At 44.0% G+C, this 19,864-nt stretch overlaps 2 protein-coding genes across 3 annotated transcripts in view; one reads left to right on the top strand and one right to left on the bottom strand.

Moving 5' to 3' along the window:
* Positions 1-19,864, top strand: part of Dock2 (dedicator of cytokinesis 2) — a 409,830-nt gene that overhangs the window by 269,243 nt on the left and 120,723 nt on the right. The gene's annotated exons all lie outside the window — the stretch shown is intronic.
* The window catches only part of Insyn2b (inhibitory synaptic factor family member 2B), a 112,153-nt gene that overhangs the window by 59,116 nt on the left and 33,173 nt on the right, over positions 1-19,864 (bottom strand). The window lies entirely within an intron of this gene.

Here is a 19,864-nt window from a genome sequence, read left to right as displayed (position 1 = left end):
GCTCCACAGGCCCCACACTAAAAAGTTTTGCATTAGAACATTGAAGAGCATCATTTTCTAATGAGAAGCAGCCAATATTTATTTTCTTTAATTGTGTGTGTGATAGTGTTCATTGTCAGTTTGACTGAGTCTAGAATCATATAGGATATGCTATGCCTTTGTGCATGATTATAGGGGGTTGTCTTGAGTGTACTGAGGTGGGAAGACATACCCACTGTGGGTGGCACCACTCCCTAGCTGAGATCCTGGACTACGTGAGTGGATAAAGGGGGCTGGGCAGCAGTAAGTTTCCCTTGAACTTTGCCTTTTGATAATGAATGTAGTTGTGATTAACTGCTTTAGGCTTCTACTGCCTCACCTTCCCCATCATGGTGGACTGTACCTCTAATTGTGAATCAGAGTAAGCCCTTTCTCCCTTCAGTTGCTTCTATTGTGGCATTACATCACAGCATCTGGGAAACTGAGACAGTTTGGTTTTCTTCTGGCAGCATAAGACTACTTAGGAAACCTAGTGCTTCCACCTTTCAGGAATTTCCCTTATGCCTCGAAAACTCGGGAATTCCTGCAGCAAGTAAAGAGAGCTCTCCAGCTTCGCTTAACTTCATCAAAGAGTCCTTCTATAGCTGTAGAGCAGAAGTGCTCTGGACAAGTCCATCACAAGTGTGGGAGTGTATCTTGGGAGTTCATTGAAATAATTGCTTTCTTGACGATTAGGGCCTGCTGTTGAGAATAGGCGGTCTGTGGTGTTAGTGGCAATCATATCTCAGAAGATCTTAACAGAACCTGTAAGTCTCTCCAATGAATAGCATTCATCACAGTACTCTGTCCAGCTTCTGGAAGGACCACGTTATATACACTAATACTCTGAAAGCCTGCTGAGTATGGAGGGAGCCAGCTGTGTCTCAGCAGACAGAGTGGGAGGCATGGCACTAAACAGCCATGTGCATCCCTCGAGTAAGCAGGTGTGATGTGAGGGCTTTATCTGAGCTCTAATGACCTCTGTGTTCAGTTTATCTCCTATGTTCCTTGGCTTTAATGTCACTCCTCTTTTGAAGGACAGTGTTGCCCTAACATGCAATACCGTCATTTCCTCTATACTTGTGAAGCTGGAGTGCAGCTTTGGGAGGCAGCTTTCTAGAAACAATTCCAATAGGCTGTCTCTAGTGCCTGAGGCTCCAGGGAGCAAGTCCTCCTGATTTATGCATGCAGAGTTATAGGCTCAGAGAACAAGGCCTCAACTCACACAAACTAGGAACATGGTCCTATTTATCAGGAATATTAAGAAGCAACATTAGTAAACAGTAAACGGTAATACAAATGGAATCAGCAGAAACAGGACTGATCCATTTAGTCAATTTGCCTTTCCTAGGGCCTTGGCTATTAAATCCTTTTAATTATGTCAACAAGGTAGATCTTGGCCATTACTTTTATAATAGAAGCATGAGAGAAACAAACCCAGTGAGTGACCAAGGAGTTTGCAGTTTACAGAGTATTGCTTACATTTTCTTCCTAGGCTAGCAGACTAACTGCACTCTGTAGGTTTATAGGATTCAGAGACGTTACATGTTTTGTGTATAGTCACACAGTTCATCCACAGCAGAGTTAGAGCCAGATCTGAGCCCATTACTTCTCTTTTATATTATGCTGTCTCATTCCCTAGAGCTCTCTTTTCCCTCTCCCTATCCCTGTCTCTCTCTCCCTCTCCCACTTTTCTGTCATATACTTTTATATCTCTAATTTCCCTATAGCATTTGTGTGTTGTTCTCATAAAAGTCAAAGGGCAAGCACCTAAAGTGTGTTATTTGGGTATAAGATTGTGGATTTTATCCTTGGTACTGATGCTGATATTGGCAACATGGTTCTACAAAACACACACACACAGACACAGACACAGACACACACACACACACACACACACACACACACACACACTCAGGCTCATACGAAAGAGAACTTTAGACCTGAAATGCCAGTGTTACCCATAGACATTGTTTTTGCAATCTCACACATAGCTCTGCAGGTCTGTGAACCACTCTTTTTCCCTCTGATAAGTGAACAACAGAAGGGCTGGGTAGGGCAATGGATATGCACATATTTAATAAGCGAAAGCATGGAAAGAATGTGGATGGTACTCAGAGAAAAACACAAAGGGGGCATGTGTCTTCAAAGTTCCCGAATTCCATCGTTTGTATGAATGTTATGCAGCCTGTGTGCTGAAGGTTGGCCAGGAAGGGTTTTTCCCCTGTTGCCCTTTGCTAGACAAGATTCGCACTAGTGGGGGATGTTTTGTGGGCTAAGCAATTTGCTGCTTCCTTGGAGAATTCTTCGAATTTGCAAGTAGGAGCAGTAAGCTTGGCAAGGCAGCGTCTGGTGATCTTTGAAGCCCTGTGTTTGCAATGAACTTGGCAATTAGTTACCCCTTTGCCACCTCCAGCTACCCTCTTCCTCCCCAACCTGTGGTGCTTCTGTTGCTCTATCACTGTTGTCCGCTACCTGATCCCTGCAGGCCACAGTCATCTGATGAGTGGGCGTTGGGGTGACTTACTCAGAAAACACACTAGCCTGGACCCTTAGCTGGGACTGCATGAGAGCTGGCCTGAAAGATGACAAGACACTAAGTTTGAATGACAGGGAGTTTTATTGGAGGTGTATGTCCCCGCACCATCTTCTTTCTGACCCAGAAGTCCCCATCCTATGTGGGGCTTCTGCATCATTCCTGCATCCAGATGACTCACTTCCCAATTCTCCTATCATCCCATTGATGAGTTCCATCCCCTGTGTCCTCCCATCCTGGGCACCCTTCAAGCCTGGCTGGATGCTTCACATGCATTTGTTGCTGAGACGATTTAACAATCAGAGACTCTTGAATCTCTCAGGAGACTCTCAGATCTCTCAGCTGCTTCCCTGAGAACAATTTAGGCTACCATTGAACACCCATCCCCCTCATCAGCTCTGCTCAGTCATACTGGAGTTCATCTGACGTGTCTGTGACTTCCTATTTAACATCTCCATCCTGCTTAAAAAATGAGGTCTCCTTCTGCCCTCACAGCCGATCCAAGAGGACTAAAGACTGAATAATTAAACAAAACCATATTTCCCAGTCCCTTTTGCCTTCTTTTCATCAATTTAAAGAACTCTGGCTGACAGCCTGCTGGGCCTGGCACCAGGATTGGAAGACACTATGGAAGACCAAACTGCATTCTTCACTGGCAATGACTTCCCTAGAAGCCCCTAGAACTAAACATTGATGGCCAGTATCCAGGCCCAGTGACTCCTTCCCAGCACCCCCGGGGACTCTTTCATCCTGAAAATCCATTCTTGTTCCACCTGAGACTGTCAACCCGGATCATTTAACATCTGTAACAACAGATTGACCTTCAGCTTGTGCTTACTCTGCATTCTCCTTCCCTCCTCCCCCACCTGTATGCTGGTATAGACAGCAAGGGGGGCCAACACTGGGCCCTTCTAACATACAGCATGCCTGGTTCCACTTCTAATGCCTGCACGTAAAAATGGAGCAGGTCGCCCCCGCCTCTGGGGATTCTGTAGGAAAGACCGAGACAGGTAGGGCATGGGGAGTATGCCATCCTGGGATGGGATTCCAGGTAGGTGATGACTAGCAGTGACACTTGGGGACCTCCCTAGTTCAGAATAAACTCCATGACGCCTGCTATACAGAATAGCCCCATGGCACCTGCTGTGTAGATGGCTCTCTCCCTATGACTCCTCAAGCAAAAATGCAGTCAGATGGGACATAATCAATTATTGATATCTGATACATTCTGGGGATGCTGGCAAGATTTCATGGAGTCAGAAATTTAAAGTGTTTTCTGGTGCTTTGGGCAAAAAATAAGTTCTTTAAGTTGAGCATTCCAAATTTAAAAACTTTAATCCAGAATGTTTCAAAGTTGGAAACATTTTGACACCAATTTCATAGAAAAAAACTGTTTTAAAAAAGACACAGTGTAAAATTGCATTTTGGGATATATAGGTCAAGTACTCCTGAACCACATACCCAAGATATGTTACTATGTACATGCAAGTAGTTCAATATCCAGAAAAGTAAAAAATATTTCTGGTCTGAACTATTTCATAAAGGAGCACCCAACCTGTATTGCCTATTAGCTGGTATTCCACTGTTATGGAATTTAGCAATTCTGGGTCTTCTGAGATGTTCCCTGCCACCAGGCCCATAGTAGGCCTTGCATATCCCTAGAAACATGAATGAATTTCCTGAAAGTGTTTTATAAGCCTCACCCCTGAGCAACACTGTGTGCCCAGGAGTTGGCAAAATGGCTACATGGTGTGGCAGGGTAGCATTTGCTCTGATCTTTGACCTCTTAATCTAGGGATAAGTATAGACAACTGAAGTCATCTCTCATGAACCTGCAAAGTGAAGCCATCTCCTCAAGACACAGTGCCAATAGAGGGAGGCCATTCCTTCATTGTTTCTAACCTGTCCCAGGCCAACCTTCAGCCCACACACGGTTCCTTATTTGCTATTTAAGGAGAAACATTGTATTAAAACCTAAAGGCACCTTTATTCCTTCTGCTACATGGCTATAAAACCCTCTACCTCTTGCCATAGCTAAAGAGCTTGCCCTTGACACACAAGCCCCAAAGTGAGCACAGTCAACAGAAAACTTTGGTAAGTTCTGGTGACTATGGCTAAAGATTGCATTGGTGAAAAAGGGGCTGAAAAGGATGAATCTGGCCTTGCACAGGTTGGACAATGATAACAGCAACAGGGACAAAGAGAGCAGCAACAGTTCCAAAGCTGGCCAAAGCAGGGGCTTAGACTTCATCACTCAAACATGTGTACTGTGCTTTAGCAACCACACCACTGCTAGAGCTTGCAAAGACTCAATGCCTCCAAGGCTTGTAGTTATGCAAACAGAAGTGAAAATGGGCTGGACCTACTTACTCAACAGCCAGCTCATCATTAAGCTTTTGTTGGGTCTCAGCCACCACAGTGTAAACTCAAAGGTAAACAGGACAATGGGGCTAGATCTCATTTATTTGTTTTTCTTTTTTAAGATACTGAGAAAAAATGTAAGTGAGGAACATATTCAGTTATAATGCTCCTAAAGACAAAGTTTCAAATCAACATAGAGAAAAATGACATAATCATAAGGAGAAAATGAAAAAATTATCATAATGGGAAAGCTAACATATTTCTTGAAGCTATTGATTAAGGAGACACGAAATTAAATGATGTGGAAAATTTGAAAAAGTCAGTAGACTTTAATTTTATTTGTTCACTCCAGTGTTCCAATAAACATGATGGTAATGAAATAAAAGTGATCTACTTATGACACTGGAAATCCACAGGTGATGGACCTGCATTTTGTTTTAAAGAGTAAATATGAACAGAGATGAGTTCAAATCCTCCAGGCAGGAGACAGGCATTGTGAAAAACTAAAGTCAAGACTGTTGCAGGCTACCTCAGGTGGAATGGTCAGGCATAAGCTCACTGCCTCCTGTGTTGAGAATTAAAGGCAAAGGGAGATTGTCTGGTGAGAAGTGAGAAAGGGACCAAGAAGCATAAGGACATTCCCAGTGGAAAAAGTTTGGGCAGGGAGATCACAACTCTTCCAGGATTTGAAGCAGGACACTGGCTAAAGAGAGGAAAGCAGTTGGCCTTCAGCTGTTCTTGGGAGGAAACATCTAGAGCCAGAGTCCTTGCAGTAGGCAAGATGTAATGCAAGACACAAGTTCTCAAACTTAAAAGTGAATCAGAACCACATGGAAGGCTCATTGACTATAGATTTCTGGCCCTCACACCTAGAGTTTCTTGGGACCCAGGAAGGCACATCCCTAGATAGTTGTGATGTTGATATTGTTGGTCCAGAGAGCAGACCCTTGGGGAACCCCTGTCCAAGTCAGCAGTGAGACGTCTATGCAAAAGATACTTGCCCTAGGTTTGTCTTGCAGTGACACAGTCCATTACTGATTGAAGTCAGGACTGGAACTCAAGGCAGAAATCTGGAGGTGGGAACTGAAGCAGAGACCACAGGGGGCTACTTCTTACTGTCTTGGCACTCCATGGCTTACTCGGCTTGCTTTCTTATACAACCCAGGACCACCAAGTGCAAGGGTGACACCCCCACAGTGGACTAGGCCTTATCATTAATTTAAAACACTACCTCATGGTCTTACCTATAGTCCAGTCTGATAAAGGCATTTCTCAGTTGTAGTTCCCCTTTCAAGATGCTCCTAGCTTGTGGACAGTTAGGAAAAACAAAGCAAAAATAACAAAACTAAACTGTCCAGTGCTCCAGAGGCTTGTCAGAGCTTGGTGATATACAGAACATAGGGATAAAGATGGAAAGAAATCCAAGATATTTACAAAATAACAATCCTCTGTGAATAGTAAAATGCACAGGAAAGACATCCATGGTACAGGTGATAAGATGGTGTGACCTCTCTTGGGTTTCAGTGGATATGAGAATTTTCAGAGACACATGCCTTTCACAAAATCGGGGCAGATAATGTATTACTATAGAGCAAGGAAGACATGGGGTTTTTCCAGGTCTTCCCTGCCAACTCCTTTTCCCTGTAGGCTTATGGTCGGCTACCTACAGACTTGCCCTACCTAAGAACTGACCAAATATGGCAAGAACCCTAAGTGCCCAGCAGGTAGTGCCTACTTATGTCTTGATATCACAGATACCACACCTCGTGTCAAAAGCCAGCTGGTTTGTTCTTGCCAATCACCTCCTCTGCCATCTCATGGAAGCTGTGTTCAACACATCTATCCTAAAGTGAGCCAGACCATTTCTTCTGAGCATGCTTCCTGGGATCCTCTACTTCAATGAAGTGGAACAGGTCTGGTCATCCCTGCCCTGCCTCTGAAGCCAAAACATTCCACTGTTCTCATGCAACATGACAGCTTCATAGCCTTAGTTCCAGAATAGTCCTATGCCATCCATCAATGGGTGACATGAGGAGAGTCCACCCATAAAGAGGTCAGGATCCAGTGGAAGAATACCATCATGACTTAGCAAGAGAAGTTTTTAAAGAGGTCAATTAAAAATAAAACTCTTACACATTAGTGTATATCTCAAAAAGGATCTTGAGAGTAGGGGCAGGAATTGCTAACAAAAGGCACGGAAGTATAGTCTTGCCATCAACAGTGGGTCAGTGTGAAAGACACATAGGCATAAAGGTGCAAATGCATCCATACTCTTTAGGAGTGTAAGAAATCTATAAACAAGCCAACATGATATATGAGTGCATTATGTCTCCTTTATAGAGAACAGCTATCAAAGAGTGGGTGGCTGGAAGAAAACAGCAATCAGAGCGCAATAATGTGCATCTAATGTTATTAGGTTAAATACCATACACGTAATTACTTAGTGTTGAAATTATTAATTGTGCACAGGAAGCTCATTCTGTGCCCTGGGTACTTCTAGTCCTGCTCAAATACTGGAATAATTAGCAGATAACTGTACTATTAATTATGCTGAGGCTTGTCTAGAAATAGGCCAAAGGACCAACCCTGTAAGATGATGACTGTCAATGCGTCTCTACTTTTTCTCTATGCTCTGAGTAGAGCAGATGTGATACTTGACGTTAACCAGAGCCACCTCTGGCCCAGGGCAATAAAGTTGTTTTTTGTTTTTTTTGGTTGGTTGGTTGGTTGACTTGTTGGTTGGGGGTTTGTTTGGGGGGGGGGGTTGGAGACAGGGTTTCTCTGTGTAGCTTCTGGCCTCTAACTCCCAGAGATCTGCCTGGGTCTGCCTCCCAAGTGCTGGGATGAAAGGCTTGTGCCACCACCACCTGGCTGGGAATGAAGTTTTATAGGGAGAATTCTAGAGACCAGTATGCTGTATACTTGTACCAGATAAGAGGCTGTTTGCAATCTGTCAGTCACAGTTAAGCACCCTGGGGATAAAGGTGGTCTTGATCTTGAGTTGGAATACTGACACATTCATTAACTGGATCCCCAAGTACCAAGATCTTAGCTTTTCTGTGTCCATCCTCCCTTGACCATATGAAAAACACATTACATTTTTTACCCTGTTGATACCCACAAGATCATTCATCCCACATATGTATGAGTAGATACCAACGAAACTCTTAGCAGTTCATATCTGGGTTTTCCACAAAGCAGATCCCAACAAACTATATGTTCCATTCCATAGCTCATCTTTTCATGGAAAGAGACTAGAAAGTAAGATGTCATCCTAATGTGAATTCAGACGTTTTCACCCAGTATTATCTAAAGAGCATTTTCTAGTCATAGGGATTTTGTTTTGTGCTACCAATGTGTTCTACCTGCCAAGTTGAAATAGTTGACTAATAGGAAAGACAGAACTTCTATTTAAAGTTAATTCATTCACATTTGAATAGTCAAATATGGATGGTTACCAACACAAGACTTGAGCAGCAATACTGGCTCTGATCCATTCCCTGTGAACTCAGAGTTAATATTGCCTGTCTGATCCCCAGGAGCCTCACAGCCCCTTAGGGTGATATGTTACATTTCATCTTTGGCAATTTCCCTCTTCCTAGCCAATGAGAGCTTCAGTCATTCCAAATGAGTTAAAAGCTTCCTGGAATTACTCAGGGAGGAGAAGGATGAACATATTAACAGCTATAGATAACAAGGGAGTCCTTTAAGAATGGACATGCTAGCTGGGAAATGCTGCCAAGTCAATTTGTGCAAAATAATGGAAGACAAGGATGAGCTGTGGTTGACAGAGAGCAATTAAATTTTGTGATGATTTTTGCCTTGAATTATTAATTTCAAGATGGGTTGCTTCTCTCTCTTCAACTCATGACTTCATCCTTGGAGTGCTGTGTGGAAAACCCTATGCACAGGAACCTTGTTTTCCAGGGTGTTAAGCAGTATTTCCCTTGGTTCCTTCCCTTATGTTCACTATACTTCCTTGGGGCTGGCATTTCGTTTTCCTCCATGCTCCTGACAAGTAAGTCATACAAGGAATAGTTGGCAAAGTAAAACCAAATAGAAAAGACCTACATGAAACATGAACATAAGTACATTTATCCTTGTGGATCACTCTCTGTCCTGACTGGTCCCCTTGAAGCCTCATTGTGCATGTACATATGTGCTAAAGAAAGTGGGGCAAATGGGCAGGGAAATTTGGGAATTCATTTCTCTCCCCTCAGCTCAGCTCATGGATGAGTTTACAATGCAGCTGACATCAGGGCTAAGCTGGAGAAATCCATCATGAAAGACTCCTCCAGTCCCAGGAAACCATCTTACAAATATATATGCATCCCAAGGAGTTCAGGAGAGACAGTATATGTGCAGGGAAAAGATTATAACAGAAGCCATCAGAGCACAGGCTTGTCATCAACAGTGGGTCAATGTGAAGGGCTCAAACCCAGAGTCACTCACTGGGGCTTTGCTTGACACTGCCATCCATCAGCACTGCTATACCTCAGAACAAGATGGCTTGATGTGGATGTTGCTCTTTCACTTATCACCTTGGTTTCTTAATCTTGAACCACTTTGGAGCATCTCTTCCCTCGCATCCTTGTACACTAACTTTCTGGCACATTAAACTAGATGTAGTTTAGTAGAAAGTGCTCTGGAGTAAGATCAGAGAGGCATTTGATTCCATTTCAGTCACTTGGTGGCTGTTGGAGTTTAATATAAAGGGTCATAGCATCTCTGGCCTATGAAACCAAGCTGATACCATGATCCTACACACACACACACACACACACACACACACACACACACACACACGAGCATGAGAGAGAATGAGAGAGAGAGAGAGAGAGAGAGAGAGAGAGAGAGAGAGAGAGAGAGAGAGAGAGAGAGAGTGCTCTAGGGAACATCTCCTTCTAAGGTGTTTCCCACATGCCTTTTCTCTTCTTTTTGTTTTTTCCTGTTCACGATGAGTTAGGGAAAATAGCTTTGATTGATGAATTCACTGCTCCATAGACATCACTGTTACTTCTTGCCAGGAGTAGTTCTAGGCTCTATGAAAGTAGCCAGAGTTCTGATTATAATGTTCATATCTTAATGGGGACCTAGATACAGATACAGTAAATACAGGATAATGTGTCCAATGATAGTAAGTGCTGAGTGGAAGGCAATGTAGACTAAGGGTGATGAAAATATGGATTAGTATCCCATCTCTAACATCTCCTGTGTATGTGTGTGCCTGCGTGCATGTGCATGCGTGTGTGTGTGTGTGTGTGTGTGTGTGTGTGTGTTCATGCCCACGTGTATGCGTGCACACATGACACAGAGAGTAGACACCATGAGCAAGGAACACAATGTGATGGGAACAAAGGGTATGGAGTACTAGACTGGAGCTCATCTAAAAGGTGGCAGATGGTTAGAATGAGACAAATTAAAGAGGATTTGAAGAAAAAGGGGCAGATACACGATGTGGAACAGGAGAAGAAAGGTAGTGGTTGCCACATGGAGATCTTACGAAGAAAGAGATCCCCCTGTGGACGGAACACAGTAACATGTGTCATCCCAAACCTTCACCCTCACCCCTGCCAAGGCTCAAGAAAATGTCGAAGATCACAAATGCTCTTACAGTTGATTTTTGGGCCTTTTAGATCTGGATATGAAGACTCTCTAATGGGTCAGAGCCAGGATGGATCAACCAGTCGATATTCATATGCTCCCTGTAGGGCATAATCCAACCTTTATCAACAGAAAAAAGACCAAGTCCTTCTCACACTGTCCCTGATTCCAGCCTCTGGGAGTGACTAGTATTAAAAATGAATACTTCTATCCTTTTCTGTTCTTTTTTTATAAATATAAAATACCTATGTATAATGTTTAAAAAATAAACACTGGCTTTATTGGCTATTTAAAAGACATCTCATAATTTCTCGGGGAACCAAACCCCTAAATGAGTACTGCACTATTCTAGTGCTAATGTTATATCCTGAAACTATAGCTTATTGTCTTTTAAAAAGCCAAAAGTCTCCTGCTGGCCCCTCTGTCATATCCTAACATCCTTGGCATACTCAGGTCTGCCTGTCATTCCCTGCAAAGCAATGATTCTGCTAGCAGATCCTGACAGACAAGATTCTATCACTGGCCTCAGCTCAGTCCGATACCCATTAAGAGAGAAACCCTCATTCCTCGCCCTGTCACCTAAAACATGGCAGGGTCAAGGGCAGGGAAACATAATAATTTATGTTTGAGTGTGCCTGAAAGGGAGAGAAGCTGAAGGCTGTGTTGCTATGGGAACCAGGTTCTGTTTACTAAAAGCGTCCTCTACTTGGAGCATAGCAGGTTAGCCTATATCTGGCAGGGTGGTGGTTCCTAGCCCTGGTAGGTTATTAAGATCTCCAGAGGCTGTGTAAATATTGGCACCTGGATACTACCCCTAAGCCTGGTGGTTTCATATGCTTGTGATGATGCCTGGTATCCATAGGTAGCTCTAATATATAGCACAGAGACAAGTCCTCCTGCTAGGATAAATTAGCCATCATCCTAAACAAGCATCAAAAGTCAGCAGAAATGAAGACAGGGCTCTGTTTTATTTTGATAGTGATGCTGTATCCAGCCAGGAAGGGAGTCTGTTCATTTGTCTACCTTTCAGAAACTATGCTTCGGGAAATAGTCCAACTCATTCCCCCTCCTTGCCCGATTTGACCTTCTCCCTGTGGGAAGGAACAGTGCATGAGGAAGTTGTGAGACCTCACTGCCCTGTTCTGGGGTGCCCGCCATGCTAAGAGAGCTTGGTGTGCGCAGCAGCAGCCTTCAAGCAGTTGTGAGGTTAGACACTCTCTTCTCTGACTTCCAGGCAGTCGCTGACTTTTGCCCTTCTTGGATTTCCTTCAGGGTGCAGATTTACAAGGCAGGGAATGGATGCAGGTGGCTGGGGTCCAGGCTTGCCATAATCACAGAGCAGAAGGAGCAGAGTGTGCTGGAGGGAGAATCTAACCCTTCTGCACAACACAGCCCTGGAGTCATGAGTACTGGTGCAGACTAGGGGAACTCATGTGATGTCTGTCTCCAGTCAGCTGAAGAAGCTGTGGCTGAAGATAGGTTTACTCATCTAGGACCAAGGGTGCCAGCCTTGCCTTTGATTGTGTTGTGCATCTATGGGCCATCGAAGTGATAGCTCAGTGCACACCTGTGTTACTAGGAACTCTAGCTGGAGAACTGAAAAGCAGGGGTTTGGGATCAGGTCCGGGGGCGGGGGTGGTGGAAGTATCCATGAACTGGGGTGAGGCTTGTGCCATTTACTTTCTTCAGTAAGGGGAAATGGAATTGAATTGTGACTTTTGGGTCTGGACAGACTAGTGCTGTCCTTGAAGATGTCCCCACCCAGCCCCTGACCCAGTCTCCTGAACTGACTCACATTCTCCTCCAAGCACCAAGACCATGCTCTTTGGGACAGATCATAGCCAATCCCAGCTCTCTAATTTGTATTTCATTACTTAGTTTCCTGCCATTAAGCACAAGCCCCTGTGGGCAGGACTTTCCAGACTCTAGCACCAAACCTCCAGGAGTGAGGGAATACACATCCATGTGCAGGAACATAGCAGGGTCAGCTCCACACTTCTTCCAACCAACAGAGTACTCTAAACTCACAGCCTGGTTCTAAACCCCTCCTTTGCTTTCTGGCTGTCTGACCTTGGGTAAGACACAACCCCTTGTTAAGTCGAGTCTCTACCAGTTCTAGATTAACACTACTGCTAAGATCCCACTGATTTGGGTGCTACTGATTGTTTTCTTTTGTGAATTTCTCAGCTTTTAAGAGGCAGAGTCTTGCTTTGTAGCCATAAACTGGTACTGAACTTGCTGTAATCTTTCCTCTGCCTTCCAAGTGCTAGGATTAAATGTGTCAGTGGGGGTGACCTTGTACGTGAAGTGTTACTACAGCGAGGCTTACAGGGTCAGTACTTGGGGAATGCTCACCATGGTCATCATAATCCACTATTACCTGTGTAAGGGGCATCCTCTGTTACCAGGTAAATGAAGGAAATGCTACCAAACCAACAACCTTAGACTTGATTATGAATTCTGATTAGAAATCAATAGCAACAACCCCACAAAATAGCTTGCAAGTAATTATGATCAAGACACAGTTGTCCAGACAGATATCCATGGACTTCAGTTGCCAACATATTGATGTGGTCATTAGACAGGAAATGACATCTCAGAAAGGTGAGAATATTAATACATGAGCACTGGAGATGGAATCTGTTTTGTAGACAGCTTCAAGGCAAACTCAACAACTGGCCCGTAAGAAGCCTCTTCATTCATAGGGCGTCAGTGTGTAAGGATGGCCTAGAGACCACTTGGCTATTAGTTCACAATGAATACGAAAGCTGTATGTAGACCACAGCCAAGATCGTCTTCTATGTATTATGGCATCAAAGTTTTAAAATCAGCCAAGGTGATAATTTCAATTCCCATTTAGTGTAGAGAAACTGTCTCTTTGTTGTTCCCTCTAAGCCAGTCCAAAGACTGGGTCCTTCTCCCTTTCTTTGTGCTCAGTCACCAAAGACTGACATGTTAAACCGTCAACAGGGTGGAGGTGTTTAGAATGAGAACCTGCTTCTAAGGCTCCATTTGTGCATTGGAATATTGGGTCAAGGCTCCACACTAAGTTGTGAGTGCTAAAGTATGCCTGTGGAGGGGAACACACTTTGTCATGTCCCACCTACTCTCCGGGGAAATGAAGGTCTCCATACAGAGGCATGATGGACGCTGCACACACAGGGAAGTCATCTTTCATCACCAAGCTATTTTGCTTAAAGCTCCAACTGCTACATTATGTCTTAAAACTTGTCAAATTGTACACAGAACACTGACTTCATAGGAGAAAAATGGGCTCTCTAAAAACATCAAAAGTCAGACATCCCTAATAGAACAAGGCATTATAACTAAAAGTCCTGCAGATAAATAATAATTAGGAATGACATTTACCCAGGAGAGCAGACAGAAAACAGTGTTCACTATCAGCTCTGCCCTTAAATTGTTCTAGTTTCATGCCTCTAAACACACTAATAAAAGGCCAGGTCGACAGCCTCGGGGAGGTTAGCAAGGGCATTTTTCTTGACTGGAGTGGTGGCAAACAATGTAACAGAAGCATCTTTCAGTTTTCCAAGCATTCTTGCAAAGAGCTCCATAATCGTTCAGTGGTAGTGGGAAAACAGCACACAGTACCTGTCTGCCTCTTAAGAGACAAAGAACCAAATCAACAGTATTTACATTTTGACTGCATACATGAAATTCATCTACAGGAGCATGGAACTTTCTGAGAACCCTGAGTGCAGACATGGCTGAACATTGTGCCACCAAGAAGGGAATGGACCATGGATGCTTTCTAGGTTAGAGCATGTGCAGGAGTAAAGGGACCGAGGCACCCAGGATGGGACCTAGGAGGAGCATTGTACAAGCTTAGGGCAGTCAGTGTGTAAGGATGGCCTAGAGACCACTTGGCTATTAGTTCACAGTGAATACGAAAGCTGTATGCAGACTACAGCCAAGATCGTCTTCTATGTATTATGGCATCAAAGTTTTAAAATCAGCCAAGGTGATAATTTCAATTCCCATTTAGTGTAGAGAAACTGTCTCTTTTGTTGTTCCCTCTAAGCCAGTCCAAAGACTGGGTCACTCCAGGTCCTTCTCCCTTTCTTTGTGCTCACCCTAATCCTGGCTCATCCTAATCTCACTGGACTCATCCTAATCCTGGCTCTGCTTGTAAAGTCTGAAGGACCCCGCCATTCAGATGAGGAAACCTAGGCATGATAATTTGAAGTGGCTACTATTATCTATTTATTATCAGAGACTTCACAGCTTGATTAGAAATCCAGTAGCCAGGGAAGGAAACCACCAATTGTGAGCTAATCAAAAGGACTAATGCCATCTATAGCACCATCTGTTGTTAGTAGGGGAGGTGAGCATCACCAGCAGGTTTCTGTTGGAGTAATTAGTGAGTTTCTTTTCCATATGACTTAGCAGATCCTCAAACAGCACTGAAGAAAATCGTCTGGCTGGTGATCTGTGACAGGATGTAGGTCTCTCCAGAGTGTACAGACCTCCCAGGGGGCTCACTCCTCCAGCCTCTGCATACTTGGTATATTCACACTGCTTTGTCCCCTCAAATAATCTCTTACCAGAAGATAATAATTAAGACATGGCAATGCCCACTTAGTAAATTAGCTAAATTGGTAAAACTCAATTTAAATAGCAATTTTGTCTACAGCAATAGAATTATAACAGCACCCTTCACTTAATGAGCCAGGCACTTAATAATTCAAACATACTTAGAGAAAAATCAAACAAAGCTTTTCCATCACAGAAGGGGTTTCCACTACCCGCTGCTTTGCCAACTTGGATGTTCTGCAATGTAGGCTTCCTATGTGGTGAGTAGGTAGGAGCTGCCTGGTTTCTGGGCACAGTAATTCACTGGCAGACTTTGAGCCAAATAACTGTTTTGTCAATAAAGTTTTATTGGACCCAGTCCTGTCAACATTGTTCGCATGATGCCCCATGGCTGCATTTATAGCATAGTGAAGAATTGATTAAAGGAGGTAAGGGTGTTAAAGTTCCCAAAGTTAATTTTTATTATCTGGACTTTTCTGAAAAATCTGATCCTTTAAGAAAGTTAACCAAACCCAAACCTGTACCTGGATGAGTGACTTGGATAGATAACCTCCAATTCCTTCACTTGAGATTATCTCAGCCAAAAGTTGCTTCCTGAGACTGTGAGAATTGAGTGAAATGGCACAATCCTTGGAGCACACTGTTCAAAAATGCCAATGATGATAACAGCAGCACGTTCTGAGTGCTCACTTTCTTGGTGACCCTGTTCTAAGCCTTCATTTTAATGCCCACAACAATCTTATAAGGTAAATATTTAAACTGTTTTTACCTTGCAATAGTGAAAGAGTTTGTACCACTCTTCTGTCCTCCCTTCTTGTCTTTTCTAGACTTACCTCCCTTGTCCACCACTGTCACAGCAAATGGCAGATGGGAGGTATGAACCCCTCTTTGGCTATGGTGAAGCTAAGGGTAAATACTCAAAAAAGAAAATTTCATGGTCTGGGGGACCAATCAAGCCTTAAAGCAGACAGATGTTGGCTTATTCAACTACCACTCTGTACCTGGAATGCACTGGTCTTGAAGGTAATCCTTACAGGATGAAAAGTCTCTGACCCTCTATAGCTCCTTTCTATAACCTCTCACTCAACCAAGTGTCCAGGATAGCTGTACCTTAAACAGAGCCCTTTGTTTCTCCTCTTGCATAAAAGTAAAAATGTTATTCCTAGGAACCCCATGCCTGAATCACTGCTTTGATATGACCTTAGGGAGATAATTTAGACTTCGCAGAGGAATTCATCTCTCTGTTGAGATCCCTGAAGACTATAAGGAAGGGACCAAGACAAGTAACCCCAGGGTTAGCTTTGCCTGTTTGTCAGGCACTAAATAATGCACTTTGCTCATTTCAAGTCCTTTTCTCTGTCATAAGTTTGTGGAGCTGACAATGTCATTTCTGCTTTTGAAAATGATAAAGCAGAGACTCTAAGTATATTACATTCTTAGGGGTTCTTCACTATTAAAAGCAAAGTTGTCTATTTTTAACCCTTGAACCCTTATCCTGCTTAGGCCTCTAGAAATTTCTTGTGTCCCAGGGTCCCCATAGGTGCATCATGTTGCTTTGTTATCCGTATTCCACTGGTTATAAAAATGGATCCACTACTCAGGAGGAGGAGGGGGGAAGAGGAGGAGGAAGATGAGGAGGAGGAAGAGGAGGAGGAGGAGGAGGAGGAGGAGGAGGAGGAAAGGTCATTTGAAGAGTAGGTGACACTTTCACTTTCAGAGTACCAATTTTGTGGCTGTCTCCAGTCCATTGGTTCTCAGTTTCTGGTGGCTTTGTGTCCCATGGGACATTTAGCAAATCCTAGAAACATTGTGTTTTTCCCAACTTTGGAGATGCTGCTGGTTCCAGTGGGTGGAAGGCAGGACTATTGCAGCTGCTTCTAGAATATTCAAGATCACTTCCCACCCCAGCATAGAGTTGTCTGCTCCAAAATGTCATCTTGTAAAGAATAAGAACCCCTCCCTCACACACACACACACACACACACACACACACACACACACACACACACACACAGATACCATACTAAGTCTTAGATTCTCTGAATGAGCAAAAGGGAGAGTCTGTGGGACAGGGAGGTGTGCATTGTGATACCCACAACTAGAGAATTGTTCTTATGGGAAAGTGTGTGGCCCAAAGAAAAGAGATGGCAAAGAACCGTGGTTAGGGAGGACCTATGGAGCGAAGGCAGGTTACTGTTTGATAACCCACAAGCTCGAAGGCAGAGTACAGTAGGTGAGATGCATGCTGGGAGAAGGAGGGGGCAGACCCAGAAGAATGCTTGATCATCTCAAAGATTCTGGATTTGATAGCAATTATTAATACCTGTGGGACCAAAGGGAATCTTCTGCAGGGCATGGCATGAACCCACGTGGGCTGGAAAGGATCACTCTGATGGTTGTCCAGAATAAAGGAACTGAACAGAGTCAGGTGGCCACAGGAAACCACAGACACCATTATCAGCTTTCTTCAGGTGGAGAACTGGGATTGGCCAGGCCCCTGCAGATGAGACCCTGCTCCCCTCATCCAGTGCTGTCTGTTTGCCTTTGTGCTTAACAGCAGGCTGCTGTGCAGCAGGAGCCCTGCCACCATAAATGTCAAGAGGCAGCTTTTAACCCCCACTTAAAAATATACACCATTCCAAAATAACACTCCACCATATCATTTGGGCTCCACATCTGGTCGGCAGTTGAAACATAACAATTCTACCACGCTATTGGCATTCTCGGAAATGGTTCGGCACAAGACGGATGCTGGCCCGGCTCTAATTTCTTTTTTCTTTATTGACCTTTTCCAAGGTGTCAGAAAGCAGATTCTCTCATTAAGATGCTGACACCTGAGAAAGTCAGTAGTATATCTTATTTATGGTAGTGTGTGTACGAGTGATGGAGAAGGGAGTTAAAAATCAGCTGTCAAGGCAAGAAAAATATGGTTTTCCTCAGTCTATTCTCTCCCCCCCCATGGCGTCTGGCTCCTCTGAATCACAAAGTGTATCCATGTCTCTCCCATGGTCTAATTAACTTCAAGGGAGACCGGGTGGGAGAGAAAAAGATCGAGAAATGCCCGGGATCATGGGTCTGTGAAGCAGACACAATTCATTTCTGATTAGCCGCAGTTCACGCACTCTTCCATGAACCACACAGATGTTCAAGTGGGATGTCTTGAGGTATGGGGAAATTATCATAAATTTGAACTTGTTGGCAAGCATCTATTTCCATATTTTAGAGAAGACTGTAATTTTCCTTCCTTGCCTCCCTTCTGGTGAGGAAGACGAAATGTATACCAAGATGGTGGGGCTCCCTGTCTCAGCTTTTACATGGTGAGGAGATTATGCAGGCCATGCAGGGTTCTCTCTGCCTTAGGAGTGACAGAAACACGGAGACCTGAGAGCCCGCGCACTGTATACACCCTGGCTTGGTCAGCAGTTAAACCACAAACCAGCAGGAAGTTATCTGTCAGGAATATGATTCTCCTATGGCTGGCCTCGAACTCCTCCACCATCCCTGGGATGTGTTCTCTCCCTTGGGTCAATTTTCTTCCTTAGCTGAACTATTGGCATGGCAACAATCCCTTAATAATATTAAGAAATTAAAGGAGAAGCCCACACATAGAATATTGGATGAGTTGCACGCATATAATAAACACGGTTGTTGAATGTAACAGCCATAGGCGGGCAGTGGGGGGTAGCTAGGAATACATCGGGATGGGCCAGAGGAATCGGCGGGACTTGGGATTTCTGCCATTTCTCTATTTCATGATGAGATTGGTTTTCCCCATGCCCAGCTCACAGACATCCTTACTGTGAGCTTTAGTTTTAGCTTTTGGAGAATGCTTCTGGAATGTGAATAGGATGAATAGGTTTTAAAATATTCATTGGTTACATCTCCTGATTTCTCTGGTGGAAAGAGCCACTGCTGTCTGCTGGGTTGATGCCTGCTGAGGTCTAGGATCCCTGCGGACATATGGGCAGAACAATAAGCAGGTCCCAAATTTGCAGTCTAAAAGCCAAATTCAACATATGGCTGTGATTTGGTGATCTGAATGTTTAAAGCATGTGAGTGAGTTGGTTGCTAACATTTAAACGCTAGTTTTCATGTAAAGGACAGTTTCACTGCTTTTCTTGAGGAAACAGAAGTTCCCACATTCCTGCACCATGTTGCCCCAGTTTGATGAGCATTTCCCACAAGACTTGGCACTACCTTCAGTTACCGTGGCTAAGAGCCCATTCCTCTGTCACATTCTGCCTGGCATGACTGTTACATGAACTAACCAGCTGGGCCCAACAGGCACTGTGGTTTACAGCCCTCCAGCCATCGTTCTTATGCACGATTCTGGAACCCCTACCCGCTACTGCATCACTGAGTACTCCTGAGAAGTACGGATCACCCATCTACCCAGCCCTGCTAAGTCCAAGGGGAGCATCCAGAGACCTTGATTAGGCCCTCTGCCCAGAAGACCCCAAAACTCCCTGTGTTTGAAACTCTTGCCCTAAGGTATGGGGAAAGTGCTGGGAAATGAGAATTGTTCTCAACATCATTCCTTCAGTGTAAGTCTCACAAGAGTCCGAAATAGTCACTTTTGTTTGAGGGGTCTTATTTGCTTTCTCTGTAGAGTGGTAAACTAACTATCTAGTTGGCTAACCCTGTAGGCCTGTGCACTCACAATTAGCATCTATGAAGAGCTAACCAGGTGATGGTGACTGGTAAACATTTGACTCTTACCCTAACTGTGGCCATGGCTCTCTTTGTGAACTCAGAGAAAGCAAAGTACAGAGGAGTAAGGGGACACCTTGGGTG

The sequence above is a fragment of the Mesocricetus auratus genome, unplaced genomic scaffold, assembly GCF_017639785.1.
Source record: "Mesocricetus auratus isolate SY011 unplaced genomic scaffold, BCM_Maur_2.0 Super-Scaffold_100007, whole genome shotgun sequence".
NCBI lineage: Eukaryota > Metazoa > Chordata > Mammalia > Rodentia > Cricetidae > Mesocricetus > Mesocricetus auratus.
Note: the sequence above shows the minus strand (reverse complement) of the source record. Positions and strands in the feature narration are given on the sequence as shown.